This window comes from Amblyomma mixtum, chromosome 3 (genome assembly GCF_055824585.1).
Source record: "Amblyomma mixtum isolate Tamu chromosome 3, ASM5582458v1, whole genome shotgun sequence".
NCBI classification, from domain to species: Eukaryota; Metazoa; Arthropoda; class Arachnida; order Ixodida; family Ixodidae; genus Amblyomma; species Amblyomma mixtum.
The window spans coordinates 208,462,620-208,468,721 of NC_143014.1; positions in this window are offsets into that span (position 1 = coordinate 208,462,620).

Here is a 6,102-nt window from a genome sequence, read left to right on the forward strand (position 1 = left end):
AAATCTACACTGGCTGTCCTTGCCCGCCTAGCCTTGCAGCACGTTGCGACACGGTGCGATAGCGGTGTGGTATACGCAACGCTATAGCGCACTTCCACTGAAAACAGAGAGTTTTAGCAGAGCGTAAACGTACCGGTTAACAGGAGGCTAACTGGTCTGCCGCAGTAGGAGGCGCCCCACCCGGCCACACACCTGCTACAACGTGTGCGCAGCCAGCCTCCGGTAATCCACTACACGTCTACGCTACTATCTCTCCGCTACAGCAAAACTATGCTTTCCGAGCATAGTTTTGGAGCTACAGTAGGTGCTTGCATGAATCTATGCTCCTTTCTCTTCGCACTCGAGGTAGTACACTTCACCAGAACGCTCTGAAAAGATCTCAGCTTTTTCTGAAGAGCCAATTTCTTCGAACAAGAGCCGTAAATAATAACGCTGATAGAGACCTTGTATCCGGAAGTGCGCTGCCTATTCAGGGGACCTAATGCGCCGCTGTGGAGCAAATATGATCGCAACACGCGGCGCTCTATCCGTGACGCAGTCGGTTAGAACTCGAGGCACCGATCTAATCTTCCAGTTTCACCTGGTAAAGCTACGGGTCGAGGATGACACGGCCAAAGTAACTATCACGACGTTGCAACGGCTGTCGCATGCCCGCACAGACTTGTTCGCCAACGCACACTTCTCGTTCACTCATTGTCGCCCAGTCTGCCAGCTGGGTTTGCTCCTCAGTCTTTTCATTCCATTCGCACACACGCGTACGCAGGAAAAAAACATTCGGCAGAGACACTTAATACTGCCTACGTGTAGGAATGCGAAAGCATTACTGTCCCTGGGCGCATTGTTCCCGCGTAATGTTTGTGCATGCATTAAAGTTCCTTTCTACGAGTTGATGTGTATGTCTTTCCCGAACGGTTGCATCACAATTTTGATACGAAAGTCTGGGATGGCATACAACTGAAGGGGCATATGTCGTCGGTTGCCATCACTGTCGCAAGCTAGCCTTATGGCGCAACTTACGGCGCAAGAGCTCCACTTCAAAATTTTTTTCTGCCTTTAAAATAAAAAATCATCTCGATTAAAAGTTCACAAATCAAAGGCAATAAACTGTTCTACTAAACGCGCGGCCATTTGTATTTTTACTTGGACCACCTCAAGGTGAAATAACCGGGTGTCTATTGTTCAAAACGAACTTTTCTGCAACTCCAGTATTTACTTTACTTCGACGTATTCAGTTATCAGCTTTAACAATTTTTTAAAGGTAATAGACATGTAGGGAAGCAAGACGGTCTTTTATTTATTTCTGAGAGAAAGATGTTCTTTTTTTAAATGTCAAAAAAGTATAATTTTTGCATTTTATTTAAACTGTAAAAAAATAGTTATACCGACCAAAAATACGTGATCTGAATCATATCAAAAGCCAGAAGTTGTGCAAATGTCACTAAAATTTGTGAAGTGTTTTCTAAAATTTGCACTTTTTATGTTATTGAGCAGCGCCTGGTCTCACGCCTTTTCGAAACGTTCGAACTGAACTCACATCATGAATTAATTTTTTTGGGTCAGAAATATTTTAGGCTTAGATTATTAACGTTGCGATAAGTTTCCATCAATCTGTCGAAAAATCGGCGACGGTCGAGCGCAACGTCTGGAACATTTGGAATGAACCAACATTGTTCTACGCATGAAGTCGTACGGCTCACCAGAAGCCGTTCTACGCAAGGTTTATTGGTTTATTTTGTTTTAGCGTCTCAAAGCTACTCAGGCTATGAGGGACGCCGTAGTGAACAGCTCCGGAAATTTCGACCACCTGGGGTTCTTTAACGTGCACTGACATCGCACAGCACACGGGCCTCTAGAATTTCGCCTCCATCGAAATTCGGCGGCCGTGGCCGGGATCGAACGCGCATCTTTCGGGTCAGCAGCCGAACGCATAACCACTGAGCCACCGCGGCGGGTCTCCTACGCAAGGTGTGGAAGTACAAAATATATATACGCGTCACGGCCAGGTGGCATGAGTTCAGTTTTAGGCCTCAGGATAAGGACAGCTTTATCCATCCGTCCGTCCGTCCGTCCGTCCGTCCGTCCGTCCGTCCGTCCGTCCGTCCGTCCGTCCGTCCGTCGATCAATTCATCCATTCATACCACTCACCCGCCCATCCGCTCACCCACCTGTTCGTCAATCCATCCGTCCATCTACGCGTAGGAGATTTGAGTGCAGTACACCTGAGTTGGTCTAACGTTCGTCCTATCACTGTGCGTCACGTCCGCGTCTTCCAAACCGCTAGTAATCAAGAATTTAGAAGCATACGGAGCATGTATCGAAGTCCACACGCTCGGTCGTTGTTAACTCAATGGGACATTTTAGCACATGGGAATTCCACTACAACAAACGCTACCGCCGGGGCGAGTGCACCCCTAATAGAGCGGCTCAGGTCTAACCGAGCTCACCGGGCGCTGTGCTCAGGTATCCGGGACCCACTCACTGAATCGGAAGTCGAAGCAGCGGCGAACAATCGAAGCATATTTTAAACCTGGCAGAAGTGAAACGATGCGGCTCTGCGCCAACACCTTTGCCAGTTTCATTCGCCTTGGACCACCCTCGCTGCACTACGCCCTAGTGTTCGTGGTGGCGCCAAATAAATGTGCTTGAAGCCAAGCGAGACCACGTGAAATGTTTTGAAATCGAAATTGAACTTTATTCCGTCGAGGCGGAAACGGACTCGAACCAACAAAAGTGAATACATATCACTTGACGTGGTTCGAGCCCCCAATTACAAGGCACACAGCACTTTCACATTTACATATATAGCAGCATAATTAAGACAACGTACACACATAGCAAGTTAATAAAGATTTTCCTGCCTGTAAAGAAAAATTAGTTGGTCGCATTCTACGTCAAAGTCTTATTTTGCACAACAGTAAGATATCTTCATCATATCAAGATTAGCATAATACACTTGAAAGAAAAAAGCATCATTATACAATTCATAACGAGCATACCATCAATCTTGTTGTGTAAAAAAATTCTTCAGAGTTTAGGTGCTAACACTTTCGATATTTACATCGTGTTTATGGAGATAATTTACCGAGGTTGGAGGTGAATATTCGAGCATTTGACGGCTGATGGTTGTGCGCATGAATGGAATTTTCCAAATTTCAGGTGACCGCGATGTAGATCTACCTTCTCTTAAACTTAGATTTGATAAGGTTTGAAAGAGGACCTCATTGTTTTGGACATCCTGTTTATATCTTTTGGCTAAGATATAAGAGTAGAGCCTATGCACTTCCATAAACATGGAAATGGGCATCTGGGATTGCCGCAGTACAGAGGTGTGGGGTAAATGCCTCTACATTAGCGGTCTTCCGCCGGATCAGGCTCACAGCGTGCAGTCGTGGACGGCTCCACATCTCGCCCACGGAACGCGCCCCCACAACTACACATCGACCAAGCCATTAAGCCACCAGGGTCTAATCACGGGGACCAGAGTTGAAGGACAGCTAATGCGCAACACAAGTTCAGTGACTCTGTAAAAAAGAAAAGCACGACTCGTCAGTAAAACCATTGCGAATTGTGGGGATTGACGTCCCAAACAGACACATGGGCAGAGGGACGCCATGGTGGAGGGCCGCAGATTAATTTATGCCACCTGGGGTTCACCGCACAAGGGAGTTCCTTTATTTTTCCTCGGTCGAAATGCGGGCATCGCGGCTGGTATCGAACCCGCGACACTGGGATCAGCACCCACACGTTAAAGCCACTGAACCCCAGTGGCTGGTCGCGGTAAAAGAACTGTAAACATTAACCGCAACGCCGCTGCTTCAACATTTCGCAGGGGCAGGACGCAATGACAGAAGGTGGGACCAACAACGCCAATGTCACGGAACTGGAGGCCTACTACATTTCCGTCCCTTCGGCCGTTGAGAGGCGGTTGATGAGGTTTAGAGATATTGATGCCGTACTTGAAGCAGATAGGTGCGCTCACCGAATGTTCGGTTACGCTTCCACATCGACGTTTGTCGCCATCCAGGTATGTGTCGCAATGCCGCACAGGTATAGAGCTTTTATTTTAATGAGCCAAATACAGCTAACGTTAATCAACAAAAACGCGAAAGTTTTTCATACGCACTAACAGTAGCGCGAACCAGTCATTTAAATGATATTCTTTACTTGTTAGTTCTAGCAACTCGAGACCAAAGGGTAATGAAAAATCATGCAAATAATTTAGTCAATATCAGCATGCAAGCTTTGGACGTCAAGCCGTATTTGGCTCAGTTTTGTTCAGAAAACCCTTTTTCTTGTACAGATGGCAAAACACATAGAACAACCAAACTGTGTGTTCCGTAGCTCCCAAAGTCGCTGCGACCAAGAAGGCAAAAAATGACGATGAAATTCTATGCACATGTTTACATCCAGATCATTTTTAACCAAATCTTATCGCTAGTTATCGCGCGTTCAGCCCGAAACACGCTCAGAACGTGTTTTAGACATGCATTCCGCCCTCTGTACAGTTGTTTTCAAATGCTGGGGCGCTATGCCGGAAGGCCCGAGTTTGGCGCTCGCCCGAGGTTCATCCGAGTTTGCGATGACGGGAGTCAGTGAACGAAGATAGCGCGGAACGTGCGCAGGCAGCGGACAATAAAATGTAGAGATAAAGCCACGTAAAGGCGATACAAGCGCACCCTGCGCGCCTGTTTCACACTTCAAACACAATATACTGCGCAATACCAGGCCGCAGCGCTACCTGAAGTTATCAGCGACGCGCCATATCAGCAATCGCGAAATCGTGACTTCTCTGCGATCTATCTGCAAACTCGCCGCTAGCTGTTTGACACGCCTTTTCGGGCGCGTCAAAGGCGTGTCTTCTCTTTGAGGCTTTATCTGTCTCTCCATTTCCAAAGACGAACAGTGCGCACTAGGTGCACTCTTGTATCAACCCTTTCTCTTCTCTCGAATACGTTATAAGGCAACATATAATATTATGAACATTTTGTTCATTTCCAAATGTATTTTAAAATCATGTGAAATATGTGTGCATGTGAGTGTGTGTTGATCAGCCTACCGAGGAAATTCTAACATTTCCATCAAAAATTGTAACATTTCCATCAAATCATTGCAATTCATTGCATCAAATTGTATCGGGCAGTAACTTGTAGTGTAGGTGGTGAGGTGGTCATGTTAATAGTGTCTGTATAGAAGTAGAATTTGTAAGGGAGTGCAAATAGTACTTTTTCCAATTAGAATACGTATACTGGTACACGTCGTCAATGTGGGCAGTTTTTGGAAGAATAATTGCAGAAAAATACAGTGGAGCTTAATCAAGCGTTGTGTCAATTATTGGAAAAGTATCTGAAAATTTGAGAGCAAATTGGATTCATTTAAAATAATTTTGAACATATAAGCTGTTTGATTCATTCGACTAACTGAACAGAAATTTATTCAATTATGCTGTCCAAAAAGTTGGAACATTCACAAACCCCTAGGCATTGTCCTCATTTTGTGTGTGAGGGTTGGGAATGGTATATATGGGTGTCTGATCTTCATGTCCTGAAAAGGGATTCCTGGTTTGGCGTTGTCTTGCATTACTGTCAATCTCTGGTCGTTTTGACATGTTATGCAGTGCCAGTGTTGAGGTAGCCAGTACTGTATGTTTTGTCCTTAATTTTTCAGAGGTGTGAATGATTTAAAGCTGGCTCTTGCTCAGTTGAGTGTGAATTTGTTTCAAGTCATGTCTTTGTTAGTACATTGGTCATGTTTTCGTTTTATCAAATAGTGTTGTTCGATGGCTCCACATTTTTTTTTTCAATTTTGGAGCACTTGACTGATTGTGTGTTGGTGTACATCCACTGCACGTGTCCTTTAATTTGTATGAACTGTGATCCATGCCACTGGCTGTTTCCAGAATAAACCATTTTTCGCAAACACTGTGGTGTCAGCATTTTTTATTGTCCTGTCTCATTTATTGTTTGCTCTTTCGAAATATTTTTTTCCTAGCGTTGTACAACTTTTTCTGCATTCTTCCGCGGCCGGCGATCCGCCGGCCGCACCGGCTGAGGCCAAAGTCACTTCGGCCGCCGAATCGCCGGCCGCTCAGAGTATGGTTTGTTT